Source organism: Numida meleagris, chromosome 5 (assembly GCF_002078875.1).
Source record: "Numida meleagris isolate 19003 breed g44 Domestic line chromosome 5, NumMel1.0, whole genome shotgun sequence".
Classification (NCBI taxonomy): domain Eukaryota; kingdom Metazoa; phylum Chordata; class Aves; order Galliformes; family Numididae; genus Numida; species Numida meleagris.
Genome location: NC_034413.1, coordinates 23,023,046 through 23,036,783, shown reverse-complemented (window position 1 = coordinate 23,036,783; position 13,738 = coordinate 23,023,046). Strand labels below are relative to the sequence as shown.

At 38.2% G+C, this 13,738-nt stretch overlaps 1 long non-coding RNA gene across 1 annotated transcript in view; it reads right to left on the bottom strand.

Annotated features, from left to right (window-relative positions):
- The window catches only part of LOC110400546, a 45,059-nt gene continuing 32,194 nt past the window's right edge, over positions 874-13,738 (bottom strand). The window contains exon 3 of the long non-coding RNA XR_002439930.1: positions 874-1,044. This is a non-coding gene — a long non-coding RNA (uncharacterized LOC110400546). The remainder of the gene's footprint in view (positions 1,045-13,738) is intronic.

The window sequence follows — 13,738 nt, the reverse complement described above, 5'->3', positions numbered from 1 at the left end:
AAGATATTGCAGCTAGTCTGCAGCAAGACCTATAATTTTAATGATGTGATGAATAAGGCAATTAATGTACTTCAATCTATTTCCCATACGTACCACATTTAACTTCAGAAAACTAAAGAGATATCCAAGAGAAAGAAGGATAATAATGCATCACTAAGTGAGCAGCCTATTCCTAATGCTTCAAATGCACGCTTCTTCGTTCTGCTCTTCTTCTGAACTTTCCACTCTTTAATTAGAAATCTGCTACAGGCATATGCAGACTTCCATTCCCAATATTAAAAGGAACGTTTTCATTAAATGGTCTAGAAAAAGACTCTCTGTTGGTCCTATGTTGTTCTTTACAAAATCCCAGTAAAAGCTCCTTCCATTGTTGACATGAAATTATATACATTCATTTGATCACATTCCAGCATTATCTCATCATGACTATGCTCTTACTAGTACCATATTTAACCAGATATTTGGTGACCTATTTTATGGACGGATGGATCTAAATTGCCTTCGTTTTCCTTCATTTCATAGATTAACTGCGCAGGGAATGTAAATGGTATAAATTACAGCTTCCAAAACGTTTTTCCTATCTTGTACTGATGGCCAGTGGCCCTATGGCTGTCAGAGTGGATGGAAGACACAGTTGTACAGAGAAGCTACAATTGTGCCTTTCTTTTCCTACTTGTACACCGAGACCTCAAGGGCAGGATCCTGGCACTAAAACACTGTGTGGCTGAAAAGCCTCACCCTGATTTCTCTTCATAGGTATGTACACTGCTGTTAGCATCAGCGCTAGTGCCTACACATAACATTCAGGAAAATGTGGATCAACCTTTTCTAATGACAGAGAAAGAAGCCTTTAATGGATTTTGGATCAAGTCATATTTATTTCTCTGCATTCACCTTTACTGGGTGAGGTTCAATCTTTTCATCTAGTGAAGTCCTTAACTCCAGTTGGCTTCAGGAGAAACTTGGGATGGCACTGTACCTCAAGGTGCAGTCATCTCTCAGAACACGGGTCCCATAATGTACATATTCATGAGGTCTGTCTGTCTGATGCAGAAAAATATTTTAAACAAATGATTATTCCCAAATAAGTGAATGCTCTCAATTTATGAAGTTGATAAACTGTTTGAACTTGTGTTTTTTCGTACGCTTACATTCAGTCCTCATTTGGGAAAAAGTACTTTGTGGGATAAAAACAAACAAAAAACCCCCAAATAACTCCGCTTTATTCTGAAGAATGGAATTTAGTGTGAATCAAACTAGCAACAAAGGAAGACAGAGTCAAGGTTGAAGCACTAGCACTAGAACCCTCTGCACTTTCCCAGCACTCAATTTCCACTCCCTCAAAAACAATGACTTGCTTTATAATCTTGCCTTCACTCAGTTTATTTCTCTTCACTACAACCAAATACAAGGTCACTGGAAAATCAGAGTAAGAGGCAGCACTTCCAAGCCTCATGCAGGAAGGAAAAGATTTAAAGAAAGAAGTTAGCATCTTGCTTCTGCAGCTAATTGTTCTCAGCAGCGTGTCTTGATTGTACACTACAAAGGAAATCCAAACTATTAGTTACAGACATACTATATCCTATGTGCTCCCCAAATAGGACATTTCCGCCTGTCTTCCATGCATGTTTCTCTCCATGCTGGCAGAGCTTTACAAGTTCTGTAGAGGTTCCCCACAGAGCAACATACACACCTTCCTAAACAAATCCTTTACCCCTCAATTTTATTATCAAGTTCTGTGCACAGCTTATGGTATGTGGAAGCAGCCTTGGTGTGATAGCAATTAAATATGCCCAGAGGCACGGAGCTATTCTCTCCTCCAAGAGAGCACACGAGTCTCATTAATGTTAATGGCAGCTACATATCTTCTGAGCATCGAGTAGCAGGAGGATTCCTAGAATTACCCAACCTGGGGAAAACCTGGCTGGGGAGCTCAACCGTTTTGTGTGCACATACACAGGACACATTCCATCTAATTTTCATAAACAATGTGAAGATGGGGAAATATGCAAGTATGGTATTTTCAAGACAAGTTGTTGATCACAAGGGAAATAATTTAAGCACCACTAATGCCTTGTATGTAACTTCACTGTCTATTTCAATTCTTACAACAGGACAACACAGTCAGCTACGAAACAAAGTGTAGCATTGCAAAAATTTGGACCAATTTTATCATTTGTTTCACCACTAGAAATACTCAGAGAACTCCTATTAGGACCCCACTGAGGAGTTTCTTGTCAGAAAACTTGTAGCAAACATGTCCCATGCCCAGTAATCTTAGAAATTAAATGAGCAAGACAAAAAGAAAAGAAGTGCTTGTCTCCATTTTACACACTAACAGCAGAGGATTGTATAGATGAAGTCACTTGCCCAAGTTTACAATAACAGGAAGCAGGAACAGACAGCAAATTTCCTGAGAACTATCCCAGCTCTTTCAGGACATGAACATCTTCCTTGCAATCTGTAAGCCTTTCTTCCTACCTAATTTGCTTCAACAGTTCACAAAACAAAAATGCATCCAAGAGGTTTTTTTTCTGTGGGATTCCCTCTTTCTTAAATTTCATCTTGCAACAGTCATATAGCACTGAATAACAAATAATAGTTCGCATTCTTTTTGTATCACAGAACCAAAGACTCCCAATAGACTAGGTTCTACCAACTTTTAGGAGAGATACTCTCTCTAGAAAGCAAAAGACTGAAGAAATATATGAGGCACGTCCCTGCAGCTTTCACTTAGATCCTAATAATCCTCATTTAAATTTGCCAGGTACAATTCTAAAAATTGCTATTTTACACAATTACATACAAAATAAGAACGGTGCAGAAAGAAGCAAAATGTGGTTTAAATTGAAGGACCACGAGGGATGTCCCACATCTGAATATGTATGAGGCAAACCTTTTCCAAGAGAATGTTAGTAATGAGGGGAAAAAACAGCAATACAGTGTCTGCATACCATGATTCATCCCTCCCAACACTACAACTATGAAGTATCATTTTATTCATTTATTTGGAAAACTTGGGATTTCAAGATTTCACATATATACTGTCTCGTGAAATAAAATTGCTGCAAAATAAAATGAATAAATAAATAATGCCTACAGCAGACATCTCAGCATGAGGGCTAAAAGCGTCTTTATTTTGCTGTTGGCCTCCTATATAAATCTGAGCAAGTCACCTCACCTAAGCTTCTGTAAAGTGCGTCCTAAACATCTCAGGTGATGTGAAATGTACTTTGGCTTATAAAACATTTAAAGATAACCAGATGGATGAAGATCTAAAGTGATGATAATTGCATGGTTGTCTTAGATACACATAATTATTTACATTAACATAGTATATCCTTTTACTTACATAAAACGGCCTTGTGCCAAAGTGGGAAATTTGTTGAAGAGGTGTAATTTAAGGAGCCATTTGAAGCTCAAAAAAATGCATTTCCTTTTTTTTAAATAGTACAGCTTGTTGCTATAATTTCCATGGTAATGAAAAGACAAGCACCTGAAATGAATGTGCTAGAATAACAAGCCTTTTCCACATCTTTGTTAAAAGCAAGACAAAAACCGCTGAAGTTCAGATACAGCAGACCTGAAAAAACAATTTTTTTTTTTTTTATTACCTGGCTTGCTGAAAGGTAATCTCTGGCAATTTGCCCAGGCCTCCTAAGGAGGCATCAGAAGACACTACTGTTATTCCTCCCAATAGTAGTTGTTTGTGCTAGTCTAGGCACAGTTTGATGTCAAAAAAAAAAGGCTACTACTGCCAGGAGGACAGGTATTTAACACTGAAATAAAATACACTGGGCAACAGTAAAGTGCAGCGTCGATGCTCTACTTCTGTATTTGCTGTATCTATACTGGTATGGATATACTCTGTACTTTATATATATGTGTTTTGCCAGAAATGTTATCTCTTTTTTTTTTTTTTTAACCAATATAAAGTGGCTCTACATTATTTACAGAATTGTTATCAAGTTAAAGATCATTTCTTTAGGCTTCGTAACTAATGACAAGTGAGTATTCTTTGACTCATACAACAAAAGTATCCAAGATGAAAACACATTGCTTGGCACAGTACTAAAAGAACAGACCAATGAAGGAATAAAGCATTTAGCAGATGTAAAGAACTTGTTTTTGTGTCTCAGAGATTATATTTATTCACTTGTATTCACATATATAATCTCAGAGATTATATTTATTTACTTGATCAGAAATGGCAATCCTCTCTACCAAAGAGATTTAGACACTCTGAAGGATAGATTTTTAGAAGTTTCAAGTGAGTTTTTCAAAGGTTGCAAGTGCATACGTGCCTACTGCCTAAAAAAAAAAAAAAAAAAAAAGCACTGAAGTGCATAAAACCCCACTTACAGGAAGTTACTTAATTGCTTCTGCTGGATCCAAATGTAAAAAAAAAAAAAAGAAAGTAAATCTCAATTCCAAACTAACTCTCATAACAAATACATTTCAAAAGCAAAAAAAGAATGCCTGTAAACCCTAGATAAGCAGAGAAACGTAATTCTCGGCAGTACTGTTAAAAGCCATAGCTACTGTCAGGTAAGCTACCTGTTCTCCCCCCCTAAGCCCCAGAAAATTCCACAAGTCAGATGCTTTCCAATATTCCTTTCACCAACGCAGAACACATAATGGGGAAGGATGCGAATTCTTCATGGATTTCACCCAGTAGCCTTTATCCACTTTTTCCAGGACTAAATGAAAGGGCAAAGACATCACAGGGAATTGAGTGTTTTAGTAAATATGAAATGTAGTGATCAATATTATTAACAAAATGCATAGAAAGACAGTTTTCCATACACGTTTTCATATTTATCCATTTACATATTTTTTTCACAGAAAAATATATTTTAGTAGAAAAAATTACGTTTAAAAGGATCTCAGATTCTTCACCTGTTGTCTCGTATCCAGGACTAAGTTTACTATTTCCATTGCTCCATAAACATTACAGTATGCTTGTAACGCTCTAATGCAATGGAAAGTATAGCAATAATAGTGGGGTGGCAAGGTCTTTAGCTGCAGCAAATGAGGACAAGCCTAAACACAACAGCCATAGACACAGCAACAAAGTAAAGAAGCTGCTTACTTTCAAAAGACCTCAGGTAAGCTGAGCTCTCCACTAAGATACCCTTGTCTCCACTGCTAAGCCTTAAATGAGGTCTGGGAAGGGGTGGATCCTGGCTCCACCCTTTCCGGTCACTCAGGTGCATTGCATTGCATGCACCTGAGTTCCTTGGGTTGGCCCTGCCTTCCCACCAGGTGCTCAATCACTGTCAGGCCGTGACTTAGCATTTCTGCTGAGATGCTATTACTAATTGCCATCATGAATACATTTTTTTTAAGCAAGGCCACACTACACTTGTGAACCAAGTGGTGTATGCTGAATGACTATGCAGGCCTTGAGGTGCTCTGAGTATATAAACATTTATAGTACAACAGATCTTTGGCCAAGGGGCCAAATAATTGATTACAAGGCTATGAATTTCACTGGATTTTACTTATAAAAATCCCATAAAACTGGCTCTGCTTCATGCAGAATTAGCACTGGCAGCTTTAAAAAGTAGGATGCTCTTAGGTGAATGCAAGAGCAAGCAATCTTTGGAGCAAATCAAATAGAATAAATAGGAGCAGGTCTTACCCCAGGTACCATTTCTTCTGGATTCATGGTCTCTGACAATTAGGCAAATGTGTTACATAGATATCCTGTCTTGCTATACCATGAGTGAACATGAAGAAGACTTCTCCATAGGGAGTGTTACAAGAAAATCAGAGCATTGAGCTATGTCAACGGTTATTTAGGAGAAAAAGTATAATCCACTATCACGAATATTTAAAAATACAAAGAGTTGAATTTTAGTTTCAAATGTAGCTTTGAATACAGAGTATCAGATTCTTGGCAAGGATTATTATAGGATTTTTCCTTTTTTTCCCAATACTGTTTACTTTTTCCATCAAATCTTGGTTAGGTGTTTTAAAAGGTAAATAGAAAAATTCTGTGGAGAAGCAGAATGATACACAGTGAAAATCAGCTGTATAACTCACATTAAAAGAGGCAGGATTTTTACCTTTAGAGATGGCACTGTTAGGCACATATGGCAATAAAGAGCCTTGCAGAAGCATGTTAGCCTCTAGTTTTACATCTGCAAAACACAAAATTCCTGACCCACAAAGTCATTTTGACAGTTAACTTTGCACACTGTGTTAAGCCTATTAGCATCTCATTCAAAAATGCTCACAAATGCACATACATGTGTCCTTTTCTGGAGCTGAATTTGCCTTCTTGACTATTTCTCAGCAAAAATTGGGGTTTTTCCTCCCTTTCTCCTGTTGCTAGCTGAAGGAAAAATGTGTGAGCACTCCCCAGTCTGCTCCACTGCAGTCAGACACAGTCATTTCAGAATGTGATACACTCAGCAGCACTTGTCACAAAGCTCCTCAGTCCCCTTCTCCTGTAAGTACCAACTTGCTGATTCTAAAAGGGGTTTCTAGACACAGCCGTCTACAGGCTATACCTTTCTGGAACCTTCTCTCTACTTTCCTTGAATCTCTGCAACCCAGGTCTAGTTTCCCTTTAAGTACCATCTCCATCATGAGTGCTGCTGTCAGGCAGAGGAAACAGCGAGTGTCACTGTACCCCATGGAACAGCTGTGGGACAAGAAGCTCTTTTGGGAGTTCTGAGCTCATCAGTGACACCACCAGTCATCTCCAAACCCAGACACAACCTCAGAGAAAACTGATGCATTGTTCAGAGGTCTCACAATAAACAAACTAGAATTCACATGATTCCTGCTGTTATTTGGACAAGACTAATGATGAATTAAGTTTTTTAAAAAATAAGCAGGTAACAGTTCTGTTTCTCAGTTTTTAATTCTCTGATAACCTTCTGCACAGAAATACCTAGAGAGGATGGGATTCTGGGGATAATATCCAAAAGCACTTTTCTAGAACAGAAGGGCACTGACACTAAAAGAGTCAATTTAAAATGCAACTAATTAATTCAATTTACCAATAATATAACTGGTAAATAATTTAGAAAGACCTGTGATAGCACTGGCACTGTAAATACAGTGCCAACTGAATACACAGCACCTAGAATGATGATAAACACTGTTCACGTATTGTCTATTAGGAGCAATGCCAAGCTATCTCCGGACAGCTCAATGGACCTGAGGAATACAAAGGTGGTTTTGGGCTTCTTTTGAAGTCCTGCCCTGAGCAAAGGTTAGCCAGATACTTCTAAGGTCTCAGAACAGCTAATGTGCTTTTCTTTGTGCTGGATCAGTAATTTGAAAGCTTCTGGAGCAGTGGGAGAGCAATCATGCAGTTCTGAGAGACTAGCTAGCAAATTTCATCTGTCACAGCAACAAGAAACAAATCAGTTCTAATGGTAAGAAGCCAACAGCAGCATCTCTAGAATAGATATGGAACAGACCTGCTGCTGTTAGAAGTGATAAAGACCTACTGATCTGCTAGCCCAGCCACCTGCACATTTAAAACTTTACAGGATGTCTCCTACTGCTTTTTTTCTAGACTGGTTTCAAAAGACAAAATATTGATGATCCCACCACTTCCCTTGATATTTTATTCCAGTTTTCACAGATCTCTCTGTCAAGAGTGCTACTGGTGGGGGTTTGCTTGACAACCAGCTTAAATTTTTAATTTTTTAAAAAATAATTTCTTGGTTTTTTGATGGTTAACCCCCTACAGGAAGGTTACATCGCCTTTATTCACCCAGGTTTGATATTGTCTCAGATATCACCATCTTCCAGCTTGTTAGACTCCTATTTCACTGAGTTCTGTGGGCAGCATAATTCTAGCTATTAACTGTCCTGGATGACAAGCACAAAGACTAAGAGAAATTCAAGAGTAGAAGTACCTAATTAACAGAAAACTGGGAGAAGCTGGTAAATGCAGGGTATCAGAGCTTAAAATGAAAATGGGGAAAAATTTGTTGTTTTTTAGAACCTTTATAATTGTCTCATGTCAGAAGTGCCCAAGGCTAACCAGCCCTTAGTGGATTGATAAAGGACCAACGTGTCGGGTCTTATTTAGTAGAAGAACCCAATTAATTATTGTACAGAATTAGACGCCATTTAGCATTGCTTATATTACTGATGACTTGCTAATTTGGCTGGCTCTGATGTAATTACAATTAATTTACGTCCTTACTCCTAATGCTCTAACCTGGCTTTGATTTAATCAGACGATGTGGAGGTATCACAATCAAAGCAGCATTCAGCAGCTCACTGCTAAAAAGAGGTAATTACACCTTACAAAACATATCCTTCCTACCACTCACATCTCTTGAAACACTGAATTAGAACAGTGAAAATTCTCAGTCTGAAAATCTCAGATGGCAAAGACTGGTTAAAGTGCAGAGAAGAGCTGAGGACACTGTTCAAGGTTCTTCTTTCCCTTTTCGCAGATTATTCAAGGTTCATTATATTTGTTTAGCTGAAATCTACATTTCTCTGGAAAATCTCAAGGAAAAACAAATCTTCATGCCATGCCATCCAGACAGGACAGGTCTTATTAAAGCAGAGCTGTCTATACCATCTGAAAGAACACATCAATGCAACAAAAACAATAGCAACAGGGAGCTTGAATCAGGTTTGCTTGGTGCAGAATCAAGTTATAATCTCCTTCTTCTAGAGAAGCTGGCCTTTTCACTCTTACTCATTCTTAGTTGCCAGCTCTCTTTAGCCCTTTAACACTGTTGTAGCTTAGAGATAGCTGTCCCTATCATGACCCCTTCTGTTTCATTCTAGGCAAACTTTACAGAGAATCCTAAAGAAAGGGAGAGACAAACAGGTCTCTTTGAGCCATTTCAAAACTTGCTAGGGAGTTGGGTTGGTTCTCTGGTGCAGTGGAGATGAACAGTTTTGGGGAATTAGTCTTCACCTGCTTTCTAAGGAAAATGAATATAAGACAATCATAGATCCACAGCATGTTATTTTGCTAGATTTTCTTCACTCATTGTATTGCATCTTGATTATCCGCTGGACTGCAGATCTGCACCCAGGCCCTTAGAATATGATGCAGTCGCTGCGTTATTTTCTCATATTACTATTCTCTTTTTAGTCCTGTATTGCATGGTTCTGATAATTTCCTGCTTGTTACATTCCTATACTTCTTAACTATTAATGCATAGGATATTAATTCAATTTAAGTAACTATTGGGGAGTTATTTTAGCTAGTCATTCACTCTTTAGCAGACAACTAATATGTGTTCTACTTTGAAAAGTTTCTTGGCTGCTACAGAATTGTAAGTCAGAAAAGAGTCTCTCTCTCCCACTTGGAGCACGGCCTGACAGAAATCAGTTCAGCTGGAGAAAGACTACCACAGCAGAATTCACACTGGGGCAATGCAAACATGCTGATTTACAAATATCACATCTTCTTTCAGTCCAGAATACATCAGTGAGGTTATCACAACACTGGAAGGTAGAGAGTTCACAGGCTGGAATGCCAGAAAGTGTCCAGCTGACAATGCAAGGAAGTTAATTTCAGTTACTTACTTTGCTTATGTTTCTTTGTAACCATCAAATTACTTTTATTTCCTACAACTACGCTGCTGTAAGCTGCAGTAAGGCTGAAAAACACAGGTTACCATTGCTGGTGTCAGCAAAAGAAATTGCTGTGACACAATGTTTTGTACTTTGTTAAATAAAAGGAGGTTACTTTTATAAGAAGGGACATTGGCCTCCACTTTGGCTTGCCTGCTCTGTTACCCTCCTCCACACGCAGGACCAAATCTGTGGGTCCACGTGGAAGAGCATCTTTAAAGGACCCACAACTTCCCACCTTTCCCTTTCTTCATTCACAGCTTAGAACAGAAGAGAGGCAGAAGAGAGAGACTTGTCCCTTACCTCCCCTCTCTTTGCCTTGCTTATATATTCAGGTTCCTGCACACTCCCAGATCACTGCAGCACTGAATCTTACCAAATATATGCTTAAGTCCTTCCATCGTCCTGGAGAGTTAAACATGTGTTTGTATACCTTGCTGAATAGAGACAAGCTGTTAAAGCAGAACCTCAGAAAGCAGCCTGCATTCTCTTCTATATTCCACAGGGGTCCAATTGCAGGAAACACTTTCATTAAGTCGGTCTCTAAGACAAGTCTGACTTTGTCAAGTTGTCACAGTTTGCTCAGAGGAGAAAGAGAGGGAATTTTGAGAGGGAAGGAGAGCTGTCCCTTTTGGATATATGAAAACATCTCCCCAACAGCCGAAAGCACTCTGCAGATGTGTTGTTTTGAGATGCCTCCTCTCTCTCTCTCTCTCTCTCCAGTAGGCATGTTCTGGAGGAGATAATGGCTGCCATCCCACCGAGAATGCTGCATATGATCCTCTTTCAGTTATTTGAAATATGGACTTCACTCAGAGAATTCTAGGAATAGCTGCTCCAGCTGTTCTGGAGAGATAGAAAGCTGTCACAAGAGACATCATTAGACTCCAGTAAAATCAGCAGCTGCACTAAAGATCTCACATAACTCCTTAATGGTTTGTACCATTCAGTCATGAGTCAAGGAGAAGTGAAATGTGGTCTATGACTATAAGGCAGTTTGTATTCCATGCATCAAGGCTGTACTTGAATTTGGCAGACAGCATAGGAAAGACCCTAAACGGGTCCTTTTATCAAGTGTTTGTGCAGTTACTTGATCTAAGGGGTTTGTATACCTGCAACCAGCAATGTAAGTGTCTGAGACAAATTACAAGGCAGTAGTAGTGTTACAGTGAAGGATGAAAGTGCACACAGAAAGGCAAACAAGCAAAGCATTACAACAGCCAGTTAATGGCAAACACATTTATTAACATCAAGTGCGATGTTTGTAGGTTTTGCCTGCCACAACCAACTGCAGATGCCAGCTACTTGAAAAGATGAAACAGTGCAGTGAATTAAATAGAGGGATTTTATTTATTTTTTTTTTCACAGCACTCTGTCTTCGAAGGAACAAAAGCCACGCTGGCACACAGCAAGCAACTTGATTTCATAAGGCCTCCTGGGAAGAATGTACAGGAGCACGGCTCTGTGTCTGGGAGCCACATCCTTGAATAAAAAGAGGAGGAGGAAAAGGGCACGAAGGAAGAGGCACACAAGGTCTCCATACCAAACGTGAGAAGCTTTTACACATAATCAAACATCCTTGCCCAAAAGTATTCAATAAAAGAAGTGTTCAAGGTGAACTACTGTACTTACTGCACAACAGAGCAGCACATTTCACAGGCTACTGTTCTTTTATTGGAAAAGCTTCTCAAAGGTTTTGTTGCCACCCATAGATAGTAAGCGTTCAGATTTTTTTTAAGCTTCAGAAAAATAATGAAGCAGTAGAACTGAATCAAAATTTGAAAATTCAGGTTACATTAGAAAATAGAATTAGCATTCTTTCCTTTTACTTTTTTAATTTCAGAAATACGCAGCAAAATCTCCAGTGGTGAAGAGTCCCATTCCAGAGAAGCACAGCTTATTTCAACTGAAAGATATTGTCTCAAAATAGGTATTTAACAGGCCTACTGAATGACATAGAAAGAAAACAGCTACAGAAATATATGCATGACTCACTGGAAATTCAGACAGAAACAAAGACATTCATGTTAGTACAAGACGAGCTCTGAAATTCAAGTGTGTGATGCTAACCTTCTGTATCTGTGGAACTGATTTGCATCAAGACCTGACCCTAAGGAAGCAATGAGACAAATAAAAGCTTGCGATGAGACAAATAAAAGCTTGCTTGCTTCCGAACCTTAAAAAATATTATAAAGTTCAATGGAGATGACCCTTTTCTTAGCAGGTAAATAAAGTTAAGGATTTTCTCTGTTTCAAAGTCATAGGAAAGTTCTAAGCAAACTAGAAATAGAAGTGGGGCAAATTATTAGTTCTGGGATTATATTGGTGTTTTGGCATATTTCTAGGATTGGTCTTTTCATTGAACTCCAGTGTATTTAGACTCATGAAGAGAATTAATTAAATCATTATACAATGAAAATGATGACAAATTTCCTTATGGGCATATTGATGTTTTCTCTCTTTTGTTCATGTCTGTAGATGTAAACAGGAGCTGCAAAAGAGAATATCTTCCCTTGCCTACTTTGTATTCATAAATGGCAGTAGGGCTTAATCTGACAAGCCCACCCTTCCATCAGGGAAGAATGAGGGAGGGCATGCACTCCCTGAAAGTAAACCTCTGGCAGTACAGCAAAAAGAAAAGCACGTTCAGTTCTCTAGCCAAGATGATTTTAGTCTGAAACCACTGTCAAAGTAGGTGTTTATGTTAAATATTAGCAGTAATCGGTGTACTGGATTATAACTTTATTCTATTCTGAATATTTTTCTTGAATCACAAATAATTCTGTCGACTTCATCAGGACTCTTGGTATAAGGAAGACTGTTGTAGGTGTAAATTTTAGAGAACTGAGCCTTTAAAAAGAACAAAACATTCTTACCCATGCCAAATCCTTACTAGTTAGGAATTATTTTACGTGTCAGTCAGAACATGCTGCTGGTTCAATATTGTAAATATTGCTGCAAGTTTATGATAATTACATAACCCAAATAAAACTGTGTTAGACTGTCTACAGTGCTTACCTCATTTCTTTGTTGGCTGATCACCTTGGGTTAGTAGGTTAAGTACCTTACTCTTGAGAAAGTCAAATAATCCTATCTGGGCACCCACTTTACATCTTAGTAGTCTTTCCTTATTCAACTCTAGCACAGCTAATCTGAACAATAGGGATCTTGAGCCTCTTAGCCTTTTAACTTGTTTCTCTTAGAGTTCATGTGCTGTATCTTATTGCGGCTGCTGTGTCAATAATGGTCCAGTCTTTTTTCCCTTTTAACCAGCCATGTAAAAATACTTTATGGCTCTGAAGACAGTCTTATTCCTGCAGACATAAACTGAATAATCATCATTTTATTTCAAACACAGGCTCCATGGGAATTGGCATATTTATTTCTAACCAGCTTTTAAAATGGCATCAATCAGAGGTGCTTAACCACATTACTTCATTTTCACTCTTATTGCTATCGATTTCTAATATTCTCTCCAGATACAGGACACCACTCAATAAAGTATTTGTTTACTTAGTAAGTTTATCTGTTAGCAAAAAAAAACCAAAAATCTGAGAAATTCTATTAATATATTTGTAAATTCAGAACAATGGCTGTTTCACAGATGAGTTGATATGGATGTTTACCAATATGATACCTAAGTATACAAACAATATTTTTCAAGAAGTCTCTGAACTGAAAGTGAACACAAACTACTAAATTTGATTTAAAACAAACAAACAAGCAAAAAACCCACAAACAAATGAAAACCCCTGTAAGGCAGACACTAACTCTATGTCTGAGCTCCTCCTCTTTTCTATTCAGACACAAGGAAGTCTAGGGTTTACCGCTTTAAGTGATAAATAATAAATCTTGATGAATGGCAAGCAGAAATAAACAGAAAATATATCTGGGAGATTGAAAAAGGAGGAGATACTATAGTTCAATTAAATTATTAATTATAGAAGGGGAAGGACTGTGGATTTATCCAGCTAGGAAAGAAGAAACTGGAAAGAAATCAGACCACTTTTAGATATTTATCAGTTGAAAGCCTGATAAAAGCGTGAAAAAGTTTCCTGTGAAAACTCTTCTGTGCTACATTTTGAGACTGTTCTCTCTGAGAGGTCTTGTGGACCTCACAAGAAGTAAAGGGTTTCCAGCAATTTCCATCATTTGATACTAAGCA